Raw genomic sequence first — 21,181 nt, forward strand, 5'->3', positions numbered from 1 at the left:
TGAAAAAAAAAAAAAAAAAGCAGACAAAAAGGATCCAGCAAAATATAATCTATTAGTCATCATATGCTGAACACATCACGGCTAGGTGATAAATGCCAAGAACATCAATTATGAACTATTCTTACAGCAAGTTTAACATATTCCCCACGAATTCAAGAAACCTGTATGTCGAGAATGTTCTCTATTTGTTTCGATGACAGGAGGAAAATATTTGGGGTGAAAACAGTAAATGTAATTATTTTGCATCAAGTAGGGCAGCCTGCATCAGCTCCCCACCTGGGGACAAGCTGCCACACATCTGTCAAGGTGTCAACTCCAACCACGGAAGCAAAGAACTTCGTCAAGCTTCTCTGTAGCTAACTAAAGTCGGCTGGAGGAAGGGGATGGAAAATCACAGGTACGATTAACAGCAACGTCTCTCAACGCACAAGTGCTTTTAATGCGACTACATCCTCAATCCTTCTGGGTGCCTCTGTCTCATGATTGCCCTGCATGGGGAGCAGCACATCCTACCACGTCCCTCCTCCTGGTCTTAAGTCCACAGCAGCCCTCACCTGATGATCTATCTGTCCACTCTGAACGAATCTGTTTCCTCCTTTTCAAAGCTGAGTGATTTAGACTAGATAATTGCTTGGGTCCCTTGCAGCTCTCCAGGGACAAGAGAAGACACTGAATTCTCAAGAATAAGTAACTGCAAGGGATTTGTAATTATGATACCAACGTTGGGCTCCATACTAGAGCCAGTAATGTTTAAATGGTCAGAGATGAACTTTTAATGAATAGTTAATGGCTCTAGTCTTTATAATATACTGCTCACAAAAATTAGGAGGTATTTCAAAATGAATATGAAGCAATTAAAAAAAGAAGCATTTTTTATTTTTTTCATGAAACAAGAACATCAGAAAAGCAAACGACAAGTCAAAGAAAGTTTTTGATTATGCAAATGAGATGCAAAACCAACTTTTATTTCATTGGTGAAAATGCAGTATATAAAAGGCTGAAAGTACTGGAGTATCTGCATGGTTTCTAATCCCCTAATTTTTTTTTTTTTTGGTATTTTTCCAAAGCTGGAAACAGGGAGGCAGTCAGACTGACTCCTGCATGTGCCCAACCGGGATCCACCCGGCATGCCCACCAGGGGTCGATGCTCTGCCCATCTTGGGGCATCACTCTGCTGCAATCAGAGCCATTCTAGCACCTGAGGCAGAGGCCACAGAGCCATCCTCAGCGCCCGGGCCAACTTTGCTCCAATGGAGCCCTAGCTGCAGTAGGGGAAGAGAGAGACAGAGGAAGGAGGGGGGAGGGGTGGAGAAGCAGATGGGCACTTCTCCTGTGTGCCCTGGCCAGGAATCAAATCCGGGACCCCTGCATGCCAGGCCGACACTCTACCACTGAGCAAACCAGCCAGGGCCTGATCCCCTAATTTTTATGAGTAGCATATATAAAGGGGAGAGCCAGGGTCTAGGGTCCTTGTTCCCCAACTCTATGTAGAATGAAGCAAAGATGCTGTAATCCCATGAAAAGAGAATGGTTCCAGAAGCCCTCTGTCTGAAGCGGAACAAGTCAGGAAGCTCATTTCCTTACGTGGCCTGGCCCTCCCAGTGCAGCACTTGGAGCTTGATGGAATGCAGGCTCCAGGCCTGCTCCAGACCTGGGCATCAGAATTTGCGTTTAAGCAACCTCCCTAGGGGATCTTCAGGGTACCTCAGTTTGAGAAAAGCTGTCTGGTTCACTGGTTCCCAAAGATAACTCTATGGAGAGTCAGAGGGGCTGGGTCCCATCCCTCCCAAGAATCTGACGTCATTTGTCTGGCATGCAGTGGGGCACTGGGACATTTTTAAGGCTCCCCAGAAGATTCTCACATGCAGCAAAACTTGAGAAACACTGAACTAAATTCTCCACTTCAGGTTCTACAACTGAAATCCAGGGCCGGCCGACTTCCCTCTGGAAAGGTCTGTATCACCTTTCCCAAGAACACAGCAGGGTCATCCACTCCACTCACTGCAGTTCTAAATGATGACAGGTCACCATCCTAAGTCAGGACCTGCCTCTTGCATTTGCCTTCATGTCTAGGGTTACTCCCCAGACCTCTCAGCTCCCGTAGAATGTGGCCATTCCCAGAGAAAACCACCTTTTAGTTTTTAGCTCTCTCTCTCTCTCTCTCTCCCTGATTCTCACGGCAACTGCACTCTTCCAAGTCAGAGGACAGAACTTTCCTCTTAGCAACACCTCTCATGTAGGGATCTCCCAGCACATGGACTCCAAGGCCAGAGGCTAAAATGGAAGGAGGAGAAGAGTCTGTGGCAAGTGCACCTTGGTCCCGTCCCTTCTGGTGTGCAAGATACTGAGTCAGCCTGTCCTGTAACTAATCATTTAAGGCTGAGATCTCTGAGTGAAGAACCATAGTGTCTGCCAGCATTTATATTTCCCTCCTTTTTAATTTTGTGATTCCTCCCCTGTGATTCCTGCCCTTTGAGGGCCGCATGGATTCTGTTCCTCTAGGTTTTTGAAAGAAGTCTTTATCTTGCGTGTGAGTAGAGAACTTCGGTGTTTGTTAAAAGATAACACAGGGCCCAGCTGGAAACCAACTGTACTTGGACCTAACAGAGCTCAAAGCAGGTTAGCATCTGTGCAACTAACTTGAGGACTGGGTCAAAAAGAGAACCACCAGCCTCAGCGGAAGGAAGATGATCCGGCCTTGACCTGTGACCAGCAAGTGACTCAGGAAGGGCAGGATTGGAAAGAACTCACAAAAGAGACTTGAAAACACAATCCCTGCGAAGAAATATTTCAAGTTACACATCCATGACTCAGTCTATCCAGACAAAAAGTGATTTAACTTATTAAAATGATTTCACAGAGTCAGATTCTGCTCTTTCTTACAGAATGTTTGCTTGTCTCTGAAAGGCAAGAGAAGGTAGAGATGTTAGCATCGTGTCACAAGCCTCTGAAGCGAGGCAGTGGTGGTGGTGGTGGTGGTGGTGGTTCCCACCCACCGCAGGCTAACCTGGGACCCTGGGTGAGTTATCCGACCTCAGTGCATCTTCATTTCTTCATATGTAAAACGGGGAGATACTAACGATCGGAGGTAGAGCAGTACTTGTCACTTCCTGCTGGATATGGAATGTGTGTCTGTGAGTCTATCTATAAAATGAATTGTCAACTATAAAGCAGATTAAACAACAGAACAACTGGTCGTAAGAACAAGCAGTAGGAATGCTGGAGGCTGCAATGCTACACCAATGTGCAGTACAGATGTTTGAGGTTTTACCAGGCTGTAAAAATGTTTACGCAGCAGTCGGGCCTGGTATCAGTACACAAACAGATTACACTTTACAGAACGGATGAACAGCTCAAACACCCTCCCATCTTTCATCAGGTTCAGAGAGCTTTCCTAATTCTTGGGTTTACCAAAATAAACACATTTTCTAACAACGGAGAGCTACTGCGGAGTGTAGGGGAGGGGTACAAAGAGTGAGCGAACCCACTGTTTGACAGGTGCATGTCGTTGACTCCCTCTGGTCTTCATTTTTCCCATCTGTAAAATGAGATAACCAGGTCCCTGCTCCCCCTTAAACTCCATGGTTCTTCTACTTTACAATCGTTCCCTTCTAAGCACATATTTGCTCTTCTCTTCACCAAGACAGGAAGTGTGTAATTAAAATAATGATGAGAAAGTAATAATTCTGCTGAGTCGCATAATGAGACCAATCCGACACTGTTCAATTACACGAACACTGAGTTTCATTCCCAACACTTCACCCCACGCCCTGTCTGCACGGTGAGACCACACAGCTAGCTCTTCCCAAACATGTCCATGGCTCTAAGTCACACTTCATTGAATGGTTTCCTTTTCTTGTTTTCAAAGGATAGTATTCCACAGTAATAAACATGTCACCAAAACAATTAGCGAAGCTCCCTGCTTTGCACTTCTAAGTTTTCATATTGGCTAACCTTTGTTAATGAAAAACTGCAAGTGATTTGTAATCATGACACCACCAACTTTAGACACAAACATTAGAGCAATATGTTTAAATGCTCAGAAATAAACTTTTAATGAATATTTAATTGCTCTATTCTTTATAAGTATAAAGCATACTTTTGGTGAACACTCTGACTACTAAAAAGAAAAGACAGTTGCTCCTAGCTAAGCTATATATTCAAGTTTCCTAATGGCTTTGTTTCGAGTGGAAGGGGGAGGGAGGTCATCAAGGTTTCAAGCTATAGAGGAAGGAATTTGGAGGAGTAATTTGGCTCTAGGGTAACTTGTTACAGCAATATTCCAAAATCCTTCAACAAAATATAGAAGTATATTTCAAATGCATAGGAAAAAGTTCTAACAATAGATGTATAGAAATGGTCTGGGAATGAGAGTGCAGAAAAGTGCAATCGTTTTTTAATGTAAGCTTTATGTATTGCTTTAATTTTTTCAAAAAGACTTTTACTTTCATAACTAAAAATATGTTTTAAGAATAAAACAACCTGACCAGGCAGTGGCACAGTGGATAGAGCGTCGGACTAGGATGCAGAGGATCCAGGTTCGAGACCCCGAGGTCACCAGCTTGAGCACGGGCTCATCTGGTTTGAGCAAAGCTCACCAGCTTGGACCCAAGGTCACTGGCTCGAGCAAGGGGTTACTCGGTCTGCTGTAAGTAGCCCCACAGTCAAGGCACATATGAGAAAGCAATCAATGAACAACTAAGGTGTCGCAACGAAAAACTGATAATTGATTCTTCTCATCTTTCTTTGTTCCTGTCTGTCTGTCCCTATCAATCCCTCTCTCTGATTCTCTCTGTAAAAAAAAAAAAAAAAAAGAATAAAACAAAGAGCCGCCCATTGGGGCAGCTGGTGCAAAATATTTCTAGAAATGAAATGGTAGGAAAAATTAGTACCCTTGTCACAACACCCCATTCAAGACATTTGTGGTCATCAGTATCTATATTTTCAATCAATTTTTTTTCTGATTATAAAATAAGTATGTGCTCATTTTCTCTTTCTTTTTTTAGATTTTCTTTATTCATTGTAGAGAGGAGAGAGAAAAAAAGGGGGAGAAGCAGGAAGCATGAACTCCCCATATGTGACTTGACCAGGCAAGCCCAGGGTTTTGAACCAGCAACCTCAGCATTCCAGGTCAACGTTTTATCCACTGTGCCACTATAGGTCAGGCACTCATTTTCAAAAAAAATAACAATCATTCAAATTCCAACATCTTTGGACAGTGCAAACATTTTTAGCTCACTTATTTTCATTATTCTTCTAAAATGTGGTTGTCTGTACCCATATTTAATTGGTACATTAGAAACCACTAAATTAAGGTCATCGAAGCATTCTCTCTCCATCTGTTACTCTTAAATATTACATATTTCATTTTACACTCTAACAAAGACTCTATTGTAGCAAGACAATGCATACAGACTGCTCAGGTGCCAGTGGGATCTTTTGAAAACAATTTGTCACTACACTCCCCCATTTAAAAGCCTCCACTGGCTCCCATAAAACTTAGTATCGAACTCAAACTCTACAAGGTGACCTCTGAGGCCCTCCATGAACTAGTCCCTGCTTCTCTGAACTCATCTCCTGCCATACAAGCCTCTTTCCTGTTCCTCTAATGCATCCAGCTTGCTCATACTTCAGGACCTTTGCACTGAATGCTCCCACTGCCTGGACGTTCTTCTCTAGACCTTTCCCTCAGCGTACCCTGATGAAACGTGGCTCTTCAGTGAGAACTTTCTAGACTGCCTAATCTGAAGGAACCACTGCACCTGTCTCTGTTTTATCATCTAGTTTTATTTTCTATCTTTATTTTTTTATTGTTTTATACCACTAGAATAGGAGTATACGACCTCTGTCTAATTCACCATTTTCCCCAGTACCTAAGCCAGAGATGCATAATAACTAGTGGCTGAATGAATGAAAATGTATTCAAAGTACCACCCAGTTTTGTGGGGCATGAGATAAAGTAACTACTTAAATGGTCTTATTGACAGCAGCACAGCCCCTTAAGGAGACTTTTATTTATTTTTTTTTTTTTTCTTTTCATTTTTTCATTTTTCTGAAGCTGGAAACGGGGAGAGACAGTCAGACAGACTCCCGCATGCGCCCGACCGGGATCCACCCGGCACGCCCACCAGGGGCAACGCTCTGCCCACCAGGGGGTGATGCTCTGCCCATCCTGGGCGTCGCCATATTGCGACCAGAGCCACTCTAGCGCCTGAGGCAGAGGCCACAGAGCCATCCCCAGCGCCCGGGCCATCTCTGCTCCAATGGAGCCTTGGCTGCGGGAGGGGAAGAGAGAGACAGAGAGGAAAGCGCGGCGGAGGGGTGGAGAAGCAAATGTGCGCTTCTCCTGTGTGCCCTGGCCGGGAATCGAACCCGGGTCCTCCGCACGCTAGGCCGACGCTCTACCACTGAGCAAACCGGCCAGGGCAGGAGACTTTTAAAAATAGGTCGTCACCTTCTCAAGCATCCCGGTCACTCAGAGCTGCCCACTGTCCTACAGGCGGGAAAAAAAAAGTGAGTTTACTCTTGGTCACAGTTTCATTTTTTTCAATCCACCCCATTACCTAAATCAGAAACCCAGTGTGACCAATTCATCAGTAAGTCTCACCAACTTCCCCTCCTGTGGAAGACAAGCCCAACGTCTAAGTCACTGGGTTTTCACAGGATCATTGCAGATCCTTTCAGAAAACTACCCCTCCCCACTTCAACGACCATTCAGAAAACTGCTACTAGATATGAAGACCCAAAGCTATGCCAAGTGGACATTTATCTGAGCATTTTGAATGCAGCAGAATAATACCATAATGATGACAATAATAATGACAATGATGATGGTGATGGCGATGGTGACAGTGATGGTGTTGGTGTTGGTGATGATGGTGATGGAGGAGGAAAAGGAGACCATTTGCTCCCATAGTGTCACCTAAAGCAGGGGTCCCCAAACTTTTTACACAGGGGGCCAGTTCACTGTCCCTCAGACCGTTGGAGGGCCGGACTATAAAAAAAACTATGAACAAATCCCTATGCACACTGCACATATCTTATTTTAAAGTAAAAAAAACAAAATGGGAACAAATACAATATTTAAAATAAAGAACAAAAGTAAATTTAAATCAACAAACTGACCAGTATTTCAATGGGAACTATGCTCCTCTCACTGACCACCAATGAAAGAGGTGCCCCTTCCAGAAGTGCGGCGGGGGGGCAGATAAATGGCCTCAGGGGGCCGCAGTTTGGGGACCCCTGACCTAAAGGAAACCGTAGGTAATTTTTGCCACCAAGATCCCCTCAACTGCCTAATTCCTGTCTGCTCCAAGCCTGGCTTCTTCAGTCCTCAGTCCTGTGGGTTCCCATCAATAGTACTGATACATTCTCTGTGCTCTAGTCATTGTACAGAGTTGGTTTCTGCTGCATGAAGCCCAGGAACCCCGAGAATCTCTTCTACTCCATCCCCCCACATGGCCTCAGCACAAGCCGCCTCACTGGAAGCCACACCTCTGGCCTTCCTCCTGCCAAATCCACTCTCCACAAGGTCCCCAACCAGTCTGACCTAAAACTCCAATCTGACCGTGCTGATGAGCCCCATGTCCTGACCAAAAGCCTCCACCGTCACTCCAGCCTCTTCTCTCGCCACTCCCTGCCTCAACCTTTAAGCTCCAGGAACTCCAAACGAGCAGCTGCTTCCTCGTATTTTCTGTTTTCTTGCCTCTCGCCCTGTGCCCACCCTCTTTCCTCTGCACTGGGATACCCACTTAAGGCTGACGACTTCATCCTCGCCCTCTAAGCTCAGCTCGGACATCACTTCCCACCTAGGAGAGCTGCCTCGGTCGCTGCTCACAGGCCTGTGCCCCAATACGTGGTCTGTGCATATTTTGATGACAGGCACTGTGTCATATTTATCTCAATATCCATACCACATAATAGGCACTGAATACACTTTTGTCAGATGATGTGTTAACTTACCACTTGTTAGATGATTTTCTTAAAATGATTAAAAACATAATTCACTTTAAAAACTGCAGGTTGGAAGCAACAATTGCGTTTTCAATTTCCTCCTTTCTAACCACAATTCAGAATTACTCTCAAAATGAGCGACTAAAGGATCAGTCTAGGCTCCGCCCATCTTGAAGATGGTTTCATTGCTTGATAGCCAGGACTCATACAGTTTTAACAAGCATTGGAGGCTATTGCTTATTGCACTGCCTAATGGTTCTCCACCATGAAAGCACATTTCAGACACTCTGACTACATTAGCGTAAGCCTCGAGTGAAAGTTAAAGACGCCATCCACCCCATACTAATGTGAGCACAGATTGGAAACATGAAAACAAACAAAGAAGCAGTAGCCTGCAATCAAACCAAATCTGAACTGGAACCTCACATGGCCGGAGAATGGGCACCGCTGGAGGGCAGGGCCCCTCCCCTGCCCCGCTGCACACAGTCCGCTCCCCCCTCCTGCCCCCAATGCCTGAGCTTCCTCATCGGGAATGAGGAATAAGATGCTGACCTAGATTGGTTCGGCAAACACAGACAGGACACCAACTATGGTTCTGACTCTAAAAGAGGCACCAAAGGTCAGAGGTTACTAAAATACTCTTCAGATAATAAGCAGCAGTGTGGAAAGAGCTGCAGACTGAGAAAGCCCAGCCTTTTAGAATCAAACTATAGCCCTGCCCCTTATTCACAAGCTAAGTCAAGTTATTTACTGAGGAGAGTTTTTTAACTTCCCTTAGCATCAGTTTCCAAATATGAAAAATGAGTATTATGTGAGCTCAAATGTGTGCAAGTGGCTAGTACCAAGTAGAGGCTCAGAAATCTGAGTTAAGAGGGTCTTTGGGCCCTGGCTGGTTAGGTCAATGGGTTAGAGAGTCCTCACGAAACATCAAGGTTGTGGGTTCCATTCCTGGTCTGGGCACATACTGGAAGTGACCAATGAATTTACAACTAAGTAGAATAACAAATGAATGATTTTTCTCTTTCTCCCTTCCTTTCTCTGTCTCTCTAAAATCAATAAAAATTACATTTTTTTTAAAAAAGAGGGTCTTGGAAGACCTTAAATATCCCAAGTTCTATCAGAACCACAAGAACTTCTCTCAGTATAAGAACTAGCGCCCCCTTCTGCTACCCAAGAGCACTGCCTGGGCTGTCAGTAGAGGACTGAGCTGGAAGGCCTGGCCTGCAGGCTCAAGTAAGTACCAGCGCACAGACGCCTCTCTCGCCGGCTGCTGACCCACTGTCCTCTTGGTATGGAGCAGAGATTTCTAGATTGGAGCCCAACCTCCCCCAATATTAAGCACTGATCAGAGGCCTTCTGCCATGGAGATAAATATTAAAGTCAACCACGCAGCTGTCTCACACACACACACACACACACACACACAAACACACGCACACGCACACACATACACACGCCCTTATTCCATCCCAACTCCCACCACCCCTTCGAGAGGAAAGGAAGTGGTGCATCTTCATCAAGTCTTCTTGCCCATCATTGTCTCCACAGAACCAGCTGATTTAATTTGTTTTCTTTCTAAAAAGCCCTCATTCTCCACCCGCACTGAAGGCCTGATTACTGGCAATAGTTTCGTTCCGAGTTCAGAGAAAGGTGATCTTGATGAACAATTCTAAGAGGATTTAGTGCTCTTCCAATAAAATAGCCTCGGGATTGGGTTTCCTGAGAGTTTTGTTTTCATTACTCCACTTGGATATATCCAGTAACCAACTTCAGGGTCAGAGACCAGCTCCTCAGTAAACAGAGCTGTTCCTCAGACAGCTAGTGCCACGAAAAACCCACACCGTCCGCAGAGAACACAGAGCGAGGGCCACGCTGTTGGGTCTCCAGCAGAAGGGGCCGCTGGAGGAGCGCAGCCCAGGGGCATCCACGGGGCACTGAGGGGGGCCACCGCCGATGGCCTAAGGGACTGGCAAAGCTGTGCAGCTGCTGGAGCCCAGGAACGAACCCTCAACTGGGTGTCACAGCTGAGCTGCAAGCACAGGGCGGGTCTCAGTTGCCATCTAGGCTTCAGTAAAAGCCTCAGATAAATAAGTGGCAAATAAAATTGAGACTCCACCAACACTTACATCCAACCCACAAAGATGAAATAAAAACCAACAAGCCAAGGAGGAGGGCTGGAGTCCGGCTGTGGTTTAAAACACACACACACACACACACACACAAACTGTCCCGCTCTAGCCTCTAGCCTCAAGACAATTTCACACCAAATGGCTTTAAAACCCTTTCCAATGATCTGATGCCTGAATTGAAAAAAAAAAGAGTTTATCTTTTTGAATGAAAGCAGTTAAACAAGCAGAACACGGAAATCCTGCGTTATGAGTGTTCGCAGTTGCACAAGTGCTGGGTGTGTCTGGAGGTACAGAGGGTGGGAATCTAACCATTCTTCTGGAGAAGGTCACCTCACCTCTACCCCGAGGCTGCTCTTCTAGAATCGTTATTATAAATACTAACCAGACTTCACGACCCAACACAGCCTCGCAGTCAGTACGGAGCCGCTCTTCTCTGGGCTCAGGAAAGTGTCCTTTTCCTGCGGAAAAACGGGCTCAGGGACTGGGGATGGCGCCCCAGTCTTGGCACCTAAGGAACTGCAGTCACCGTTTCACCTGGGCTGAGGGCTTCAAACCAATGGCAGGGAAGGCGCCTTCCTGACACACTCCTCCCCAAAGCAAAAAGAGCAGTGGGAAACGCTGCTGCGGGTAGGGGCAGAGAACGCACGTGGCTGGCACCTAGGAGGCAAAGCCGGCCCCTTGGTCCACCTGCCGCGCTATCATCCCGTCGGTGTGACGCGGTGTAAGATGTTCCCCGTTCGCCCCAGCCCCCGGCCCCGGACCCAGAGCTACCTGCTGCTGCCTAGACGTCCTCAGGCCAAGTCTGAGGAAGTTCACTCCCCGTGGCGCCAGTCCAGGGAGGTGGAACGCGCGTTCAACCCAAACCACCCTGAGAGCCGGAGCCCGCCGCTACCCAGGCACCGGACTCCTGGAGCTGCTTGGGGCCGAGGGGCCAGCTGGGCAGCATCCAGGTCCCAGTCTGGGCTGCCAGAGGCCTCCTGGGTTATCCCGCACTCCGCAGGACCCCGGACCCCGATCCGATCCGTAGTGGCGAGGAGCGTGCGCCCAGGAAAGCTAGCAGCCCGCGCTAGGGGCTGGAGATGGAGGGAATCCTGCCTCCTGCCTCCCACCTCCCCTGATCGCCATGACTCCCGGCTTCCCGAAGACCTGGGAGCCGCGCCGCTCTCCCACCTGGGCTGTGGTGCGGCTTCCCTGCCCTCCTTTCCTTTCCCACCGCCCAGGCGCCCGGCTCCCAGCCTACAGCCCGCAAAGCTCCTGAACACCCGAATGGGACACCCACGACCCTTTCCCAGCCCCACGCCCCCGGGCGGGCGTCCAGGAGCCACCCCAAGGGAGAGCAAGGTGGCTCAGACGAGCTGAGATGCCCTCTGCCTGGGCCAACAGGTATGAGAGGTATTGTCCGCTGCCCTCCCGCCCACCCACTCCGGGGACTGGGGCCAGTGACAGCTGCGGGCTTCGGGCACCGTGGAGAGGGGCGAGAACGTAAGGGTAAGGCGAGGGCAGGGAGCCAGCGGGCGGCGGCACTCACCTCTCGCAGGGCCGGGGCTGGCCGCGCGGGCCCGCAGCCCCGAAGCCCGGTTTCCAAGGCGCCTCGGCGCGGCGCAGGGGGCTCCCTCCGAGGCCCGCAGGGAGGGGGCGGCGCGGATGCGGGCGCCGGCGGGCAGCTCTCCGCCGCGCGCTCACACCCCCAGCCGGCAGCCGCGTCGCTGCACCGGCATCCTCGCTGCCGCCGGCTCCCACGGCGCCCCGGGCCGCTCTCCTAGCGCGTGCCCAGCCGGCGCGAGCCCCTCGTCGGCTCGGAGCGCTCTCTGGGCGCGTGCCTCCCTGTCCTTGTCCTCCGCTCCCGTCTGGGGACGTGTGCCCCGCACCCCGGCACGGCGCGCTCCTCTACCCCTCCCGCTCCCGCTGGCCGTGCAGAGCCCTGGCGCGCGGGCTCAGCCCATGTGCGCTGCTGCCTCGCTGCGCCCCTGAGCCCAGTGGCCGAGGCCCCGCTGGAGTTGCGCGCCCTAGAAACTCCATGCAGCTACGGCCTCCTCCCCAGCTCCTCCCCAGCGGGCCCCCCGGGGGCCTGGAGGCCGCCTGCAACGCCCGCCCCGCTCTGCCTGAGCGCGCGGGAGCTAGAGCCGAGGGTGACAGGGCTCGCCTCGGCAGCCCGCGCCGAGCTCCTCCGAGGGTCGGGGAGCCCCCACCCCCACTCGGTCGCCTTGCCAATAGCTCCCTTGGTTTCCAGGCAGCACAACCTGAGGAACGCCTCGGCGCGCGCGCACTCACACTCGTGCGCGCACACACAGGCACACGCGGGGTGCGAGCTGGAGCTTGGCAGACGGTCCTCCTTCCTTTCCTACCCAAAGAAGCTGCCCACGTTAACTCTGGCAAACTGCTGTTCCTCGGTATTGGACAGCTCTCCCAAGCGCCCCCCACCTTAACTACTTCATCCCCGGAGCCTACACCCCTGGGCCACAATCACACCTGCATCTGCGCTGGGGCAGCCGGAATGGGTGGAGGAGTTGGAGGATCGTCGTGCCCACCCCTACCACTTTCTAGGGAGGCACGTCTTTGGCCACTGCCCGCTAACCATCAAGGTCAAATAATAGGTTTGATGAGGAGACGAGGGTGCTTAGACACAGGTGTGTGCTAGAAATCTTGAAGACTATCTACAAGCCGCCCAGCGCTGACCTCTGTCAAGACCATTCGCAGACAGACCCCTTTTTTCTTTTCTGCCCCATGACTCAAGGACAGCGTATCAGCTTCGAGTCTCCAGTCACCTTTCCTAGTCTCACCTGTCCCATGTGCCCAGAGTTGACAGAATATACAGTGAAGGAAAGGTTTGTGCTGTAACTAAAAATCAAAACCAAAATAGCAAGTTGGATCTCAGACTGTCCCATAGACAAAGTCAGAAGCTTGTCAGTTCCTTTCTAATCCTCCCTGAGTGTGCTAAGGGAGAAGAAGCAACCCACCTGGCTAGAGCAGGCTAGTCTTTGCTTGCAGCACTCTCCTTTCCCATTTCTTGCCTGTTCTAGGTGGCAGAAAGACTGCTCATCAGCTCAGATAACTCCAATTCCCAGAATCAAAGAAAAGATACAGCATAAAAATTCTTACACCAATCAGAAATGAAGTAGACAATACTGCCACAAGCATCTCATCCAAACAGCTCAGCTCTCACCTCTCTGCTGGCTGGTAACAGCTGCCAAGGAAGTATGGACATTGGCGCTGCCAGCCAGCGGCACAGGTTAATCAGGGTCCCCTCCTTAGCTGCACCTCCTGACCTGGTTCCTGAGTCCTCATAGTACTTATTGTGGATCAAACTTTTGTCGTTTAGCATTTGCTGCCCTGAATTATTCCTCTTTTCTTGTACCAGCTCTACTTCCCAACTTATCTATTATAATAACCTTTTCAGCCCCAGGCTATCTCATGTACATAGTTCAGAGATGTGCACAGAAGACATTTCCAGAGGTTTCTAATAAGGGTCATGGGCAGATAAACTGATAGAGTTGGTGGGGGTCTCAGTATGCTCCTTCCCTCTGATCTCTTAGTTTGGATGAAGGCTGCATCTTCTAACAATGTGTTGCTTATGCGCGTAATTGTCGCTTTCCAGATGGCAACTGTGTTACCAAAGCTCCTTGGCAAGTCTATATACATACATGTTAGAATGTAGGGTCACCATTTAACCAGGGTGGAACATATCTGGCAGAAGTTCTCTGCTTTCACTGGCTGTGTGAAGTTGGGCAAGTTGTTTGTTCTCTCTAAATCGCAACTGTCCTCATCTGTAAAATGGAAACAATTACAGTATTTACACCCCATAAGGTTGTTGTGAAGATTCAGTGATAACATGAATTGCAGTTCCTTCAGCTAACTCAGTGCCAGGCATAACATAAGCTTTAAAAAATGTTGGCATTATGAGTAATGGATACATATCAAAGACATTACCTTGTGTGTGTGGGGGGGGGGAGGGATCAAGGAACATCAAGATCTAGAGAAGCCAGCCCTGGCTAGTTGGCTCAGTGGTAGAGAGTCGGCCTGGCGTGCAGAAGTCCCGGGTTTGATTCCCGGCCAGGGCACACAGGAGAAGCGCCCATCTGCTTCTCCACCCCTCCCCCTCTCCTTCCTCTCTGTCTCTCTCTTCCCCTCCCGCAGCCGAGGCTCCATTGGAGCAAAGATGGCCTGGGCGCTGGGGATGGCTCCTTGGCCTCTGCCCCAGGCGCTGGAGTGGCTCTGGTTGCAACAGAGCAACGCCCCGGAGGGGCAGAGCGTCGCCCCCTGGTGGGCGTGCCGGGTGGATCCCGGTCGGGCGCATGTGGGAATCTGTCTGACTGTCTCTCCCCGTTTCTAGCTTCAGAAAAATACAAAAATAAAATAAAATAAAAAGATCTAGAGAAGCCAGGTTGCAAACTTCAGTGAGCTGCCAAATGCAGTGTTGTGTCCCTCATCAACTATGATGACTTTGAGACTTCCATCTCAAAGTCATCTTTTGAGACTTCCAGGAGGTGCTGGTTCACAGGTCTTGACACCCTTGCTCCAACTTTTACTCTTTTGTTCAATATATATTTATTAAGGGTCTACATGTGTCAGCTCCTTCTTGTTAAAATGCCAAGGAAAACCTTGTACCTAGTGTAAGAATGGAAGCTCAAATCAAAGTAGAACAAAATGGGTAAAACTGAGACACATGGACATAGAAAAGTGAAGTGGTTACCACAGGAAAGGGGTTGTAGGGGAGGGGTGTGGGGGAGGGGAGTAAAGAGGGACAAGGATGTGGTGACCTATAGAGTAATTTGACTTTGGGTGATGGCCACACAACACAATCAACAGTTCAAATGCTATAGAGATGTTTACTGGAAACCTATGTACTCTTATTGATCAATATCAGCCCATTAAATTTAATTTTCTAAATAAAAAATATGATTGATTAATTAATTAATTAATAGAATGGGTGGGAAGGGCTTTCCTTTCTCATACACTTGCAGCTGGATCTAGCAATAAGTACTCTCTCCAACCTAGAATAATTCAGCCCTTCAGAAAACAGGGGGGAATAAACATTAACTTTGTTCAACCACCTGTCTCTAGCTTTGGAACTCAGAGGTACACAAATCAGACTCCTGGACAATTGCTACCTTACCACATGGAAATAACTTCCTGACATGGCCAAAGTCATTCCTGCCTCTATCTCTTTCCTTCCCCTAGCATTTCTTCTTTTGTTTTACTTTCAGTAAGTAAATCTACTTCCAATGCCCAAGACAGCCTGGGGTAGAGAGTGTTGAAGTGGTGTGTTATATTCTGAATAGAAATAGGCAGAAAAAGAAAAATCATTTGGGCAAACATATGTTGAAAGGTAAAGTTTTTCATGTATTCCATTAAATACAGAGTATAGAATGCTTTGGATTCTTTCCAACACCTATTCTCTACATTGAGAAAAGAGGCTTTAGAGTGGGTTGTTAGGCAGCAACAAATAGCAGAACACAATTTGATATCTGGAAGTAGAGTGCTGCTGTAACAAAAACTTAAAACACTGACTTTGGAATTGGACAATGAGCAGAAGCTAGAAGTACCTTGAAAGACACGTCTCAGGCTTTAACAAGTGGCTCAGTGGATAGAGTGTCGGCCCGGGTGTGTGGATGTCCCAAGTTCAATTCCGGATCAGGACACATAGGAGAAGCAACCATTTGCTTCTCCCTCCCTCCCTCTCCCCCTTCTCTCCCTCTTTCTCTCCCACAGCCAGTGGCTAGATTGGTTCGAGCATGGCCCCTGGAACTGAGGATAGCTCTGTTGGAGCGCATCAGTCTCAGGCACTAAAAATAGCTTGGTGCTGGAGCATCAGCCCTACAGGGTGTTGCCAGGTAGATCCTGGTTGGGGTGCATGTGGGAGTCTGCCTCACTATCTCTCCTCCTCTCACCTAAAAAATAAATACAGTGGTCCGTCATCTATCATGGGGGTTAGGCTCCAGAACTCCCCTGCGATAGGCGAAAATCCGCAAAGTAGCAACCTAATATTTATTTTATTGTTTATATATACTTTAAGGCTTTGTAAACCCTCCCCACACTCTTATAAACCTTTCTAACACTGTTATTAACCTTTCCCACACTCTTATAAACACTTCCTATGCTCTTAAACACTTTCTATACTCTAGAAAGTGCTTATTTTACTGCAAAAATAATTAAAATAATAAATATATAAAAATACCTATATACTGCAAAACCCCATGATATAGCAAAAAATCCACAATACAAAATTAGTTATATACAATTTTAAAATCCGTGATACAGTGAGACCGTGAAAAGTGAACCGCAATATGGCGAGGGACAACTATAAAGGAAAAAAGTAAAAAGACACTTACCAAAAGCTGCAAGATAATGGTGAAGATAAGTGAAGAAAACATCTGAGATTACAGTCGAGACCCAGGTAGAATGCACCTGAGTAATAGGCTGAACTTGTGTTAGAATAGAGGCTTTTCTACTACCCTAAAAAAGCTTTAAACATCATCAAATGGATAAAGCTAATTCTCAAGTAACTTGTCTACCTAACAAACAAACTTCCAAACTCTTAAAAGACAAAAATAAAATTCAAAAACTATATTCTGTAATATTCACAGTGTCCATAGAAACAGAAGCAGAAATTAACAGGCAGGTGCTTTCATATTACTATTATAACTATGCTCAAGGAATTATAGGAAAACATGAATGCAATAAACGAAGGAATGAAAACTATTCAAAGAGCAAATGAAATCCTCCAGCTGAAAATTTAATATCTAAAAATCGCTTGATGGGCATGACATAAGATTCAATGCTGTAGAAAAAAGAAATGTGAACTTCAGAGCACAGTAATAGAAACTGAAGCACAGAGAGAAAAATGGATGAAAATAATAGTGACCTGTGAGACACTATCAAGCGACCGAACATCTTTGATTTTAATACCCAAAGAGGGTGTGCATGTGTGTGTGTATGGGGGGGGGGGGGTAAGAAAGTTAGGCAAAAAAAAATTTTGAGTAATGGCTAAAATTTTCTAAATTTGATAAAAGCTATAAATGCACAGACCCAAGTAGCTCAATATACCCCAAGCAGGAGAAAACAAGTAAAACCATATCACCATGGTACACTGTAACCAAATTACTAAAAAAAAAAAAAAAGTGACAAAGAGTAAAATCTTAAAGCAACCAGAGGCAAAAGGCATAGTATATATCTCATGAGAACAAAAATAAGAAATCATCCTCCTCTTTTCAGAAATAATGCAAGCTAGAATATAATCAAACAGCCTCATGAATGGCTTAAAAACAAAACAAAGAAAACAAAAATCCCTAAAATTCTCTACCCTGCAAAAATATTCCCCAAATGTGGGTGAAATAAGGATTTTTTCAGATAAACAAGAAAAAGAATTTACAGCCATGAAGCTGAAGTAAAATGCAACAGTTAGAAACTCAGAATTGAAGAGGGCTGGAATTGGCGAGTAAATATGAACAACTTTTCTCACCTATAAGTTGCTTTAAAATATAGTTGACTCTTTAAAGCAAAATAAACCCATCTATTATGAAATTTATGATATTTTTATAAGTAAAATATACACAATAACACCACTGCAAAGAATGGGAAGGAGAAAATTGAAGTATACTGTTATACCATAAAGTTTTACATTATCTATGAGTGGCATAATAGTTGAAATTAGACTGCTATATATTGAAGATACATACAGTGTGTCCGTAAAGTCATGCATGGAAAGAAGAAAGAGTGAACAAAGAATAGATGAGACCAATAGAAGAGAAAAGCAAGATGGTAGCTTTAAAACTCGGAATAGAAGGGAATTTGATAAAGAACATCTACAAAGGACACAGTTACCATCACACTGAATGATAAAAGATTGAATGCTATCCCTGTCAGATCAGCAACAAGGCTTCAATTAAACATTTCTTGGAAGACCCAACAATGAAATAAGGCAATTAAAAGAAAAAAAAGTGCAAATATATTGGTAAGAAAAAAGTAAAACTGTTTCCATTCAAGGTCAACATAATTATGCACATAGAATATACAAAAGAAAGCTGTTAAGATGAATAAGTGACGTTAGCAGGGTCATAGAATAAAAGATCAATACCAAAAATAAGCATTTAGAAAATGAAATTTGAAAAATAGCACCATTCAAAATATTATAGTATCAAAAACACAAAATATCAATATTAGCCTGACCTGTGGTGGCACAGGGGATAAAGTGTCAACCTGGAACACTGAGGTCAACAGTTCAAAATCCTGGTCTTGGCTGGTCAAAGAACATATGAGAATTGATGCTTCCTGCTCCCCCCCCCTCTCTCTTTCTCTTCTATTAAAAAGAATGAATAAATAAAATCTGGAGTGACGTCACGGAAATGGTGCCGTGAGAAGCGCGTCCGACAGCTCTCCCCTAAATCACAACAAATTTATCAACTAGAAACAGAAAAAAAATTTTTTTTTTTTTTTCATTTTTCTGAAGCTGGAAACATGGAGAGACAGTCAGACAGACTCCCGCATGCGCCCGACCGGGATCCACCCGGTACGCCCACCAGGGGCGGTGCTCTGCCCCCCAGGGGGCGATGCTCTGCCCATCCTGGGCGTCGCCATATTGCGACCAGAGCCACTCTAGCGCCTGAGGCAGAGGCCACAGAGCCATCCCCAGCGCCCGGGCCATCTTTGCTCCAATGGAGCCTCGGCTGCGGGAGGGGAAGAGAGAGACAGAGAGGAAAGCGCGGCGGAGGGGTGGAGAAGCAAATGGGCGCTTCTCCTGTGTGCCCTGGCCGGGAATCGAACCCGGGTCCTCCGCACGCTAGGCCGATGCTCTACCGCTGAGCCAACTGGCCAGGGCCAGAAACAGAAAAATTTATCCTCAGAGCATTCCGGAGTTCCACACAAACTGAAAGCAAAAGGACTGTTATCACTTGAATCTGAGAGACGAGGGTGTGGAGGAAGCTACCGGAGCGACGCTCATTCAAGCCGCGAGGGAGTGCGCCTGCGGAGAGTCAGCCCATATACTTGGGAACCGCGAGCCGCCGCCGCGAGCCGCCTCGCCGCCGCAAGCGGCTGCCACGAGCCGCCGCGAGCAGCCAAGCGCGCGCCCGGTCCGGTTGAGCACCGCTGACGTTCCCAGCAGCCCGCACACTGCGAGAGGGGGTCGCCGGCCACCGGTGCCCGGAGCGCCCCATTCGCGCGTGCGCCTTGGGCATTCCACGCGCCCAGGGCGCCCTGCTGGCCCGCATACCCAGGGGGCTCCATTATCCTGCGCCTGGTGCGGTCCAGCCGCCAGCGGCAGGGCGAGCGGGAGAGGCTTGGGAGATTCTCTCCGTGGGCGGGGCACCTCACCCAGCCATTCAAGCTAACAATCAAGCGTTGGGGGAGGGGCGCGCGCAGGCAGCCTAAAATACCTTCGGAAGCACAGCTGCGACCCAATCACTGAAATTAGCTTAACCCATAAAATCTGCGCACCCTCGGTTCTAATTGATAAGATCTCTCTCAGTTCAGCGATCCAAGACAAGAGGCGTGATATATTTTAGTGCCTCTCGCTAAAGGGGCGGGGGCAACTTCTGATTGATAGAGCCTCCATATTCAGGGATAAACACTAACAAGAAGGACTTGGCAGATAATAAGGTCTATACTACACTAGTCGTAAGCAGAGACTAGTGCCTCTTCTTCCCTGCAAAAACAGGCTACAAAGTGTGGAAAGCCTGGGTTGAGAGGTCCAACTAAATGATAGGCGCTGAACAGTCACCTTGACAACAATTGACTCCCACCCCCGCCTGATTACACTGGAGGCCCTGACTGTCAGAGCCTTTCCCAAAGCCTTGCACTGAGTGGGGATAGAGTGGGGATTTCCCAGCTCTTTGAGCCTCTTACTCCCCAGGCAGAAGCAGTTGCAGCCTTATAGCTGGATCACCAGGCTGCTAATTCAGAAAGGGGGGACTAGGAGAGAGAATCCAGGAAAGCAAACTCTCTCATCGTTGGACCCTGCAAACGCCAACAAGCCTTTACTTCCAGCAAGACTAAAGCCAATTATATGACATTGCCATAGAATCCCATCAACTGCAAATCCCTACCTAAGAGTGACACAGGGGCAGAGCCTGGGGTACAGAGTCACCGACTAGGAAGAGGGAGAGAAAAGAAAAAGGAAGAAGTTAACCTCTCAAAATCAAGAAAAACCCACAGACTTTACAACTTGATCCACTAATTTTGTTGTTGTTGTTGTTGTTGTTTGTTTCTTCTATCTTTTAGCCTTTATTTCCTCCACCTCGGTCCTTCTATTCTCTGCCCATCTTATGCTTCCCCTTTCTTGAACTACACTACCCATGAGTGTTGCATTTTATTTTTCTTCTTCATCCTCACCCTCCTTTAAGGTTATACTCCAAAACACTTAACTCTCACTCTCTCCTCTTTTGTTTGTTTTTTTTTTGTCTTGCTTTATTTTGTTTTTTTCTCTTCCTATTTTATTTCTTCCTTCGTTTTTCTCTTTTTCTTATTTTTTCCTTTCTATTCGTTTTTTCTTTTCTCGTTTTACTTTCCTCCCATATAATCCTCAATCACGAACAAATTAGTTAATTTGGGACTCAAGGCTTTTTTTTGGCTTTATTTCTCTTTTTTGCTTTTGTTTTTTTTTTTTTTCTTGTTTGTTTATTTTTGTGGCATTTTGGGTCCTCCCAACCCAAGGTCTCCATTGTATTTAGTCTTCGCTCCACTTAATACAACAGATTTTTACTTATTATTTTTATTTTTTCTTCTTTATTATTCTTTTTTGGTCCTTTTTTCTGGTTCCCTCTTATCCCTCTCATTATATCTCTTAGTTGACCATCACTTACAAGCAAATCATCTTATGCTTGTCTAAGATTTTCTTCCTTTTTTTTTTTTTTTTTTTTTTTTTTGCATTTAGTAGGTCCCTACTCCCTTTTTTTTGCCCCTTGAACTCTTCACCCCAAATCAGGCCCTCCATTATAGGCACGATATTTCCCTGAGGAGGGGAGAGGAGGGAAAGAGAAGAGAGAAAAAAAGGGGGAAATAATAAATTATTACTGTTTTTTTTTGTGGGGTGTTTTACCCTTTTTTTTTTTCTTTTTACTCTTTATTAATTCTAATTAGTGCTATCAATAAGACCACCCTCAGAT

General features: G+C 46.8%; 1 protein-coding gene across 5 annotated transcripts in view; it reads right to left on the reverse strand.

Moving 5' to 3' along the window:
* Positions 1 to 21,181, reverse strand: part of CALN1 (calneuron 1) — a 535,700-nt gene that overhangs the window by 408,528 nt on the left and 105,991 nt on the right. Inside the window, exon 1 of one of the 5 annotated variants that reach the window (XM_066274637.1) lies at positions 11,611 to 11,967. The exons of the other annotated variants lie outside the window; for them this stretch is intronic. The gene's annotated coding sequence lies outside the window, so the exon portion shown is untranslated. Of the gene's footprint in view, positions 1 to 11,610; positions 11,968 to 21,181 lie in introns of those variants that run through there. 5 annotated transcript variants of the gene reach the window in all.

This window comes from Saccopteryx bilineata, chromosome 4 (assembly GCF_036850765.1).
Source record: "Saccopteryx bilineata isolate mSacBil1 chromosome 4, mSacBil1_pri_phased_curated, whole genome shotgun sequence".
Taxonomy (NCBI): Eukaryota; Metazoa; Chordata; class Mammalia; order Chiroptera; family Emballonuridae; genus Saccopteryx; species Saccopteryx bilineata.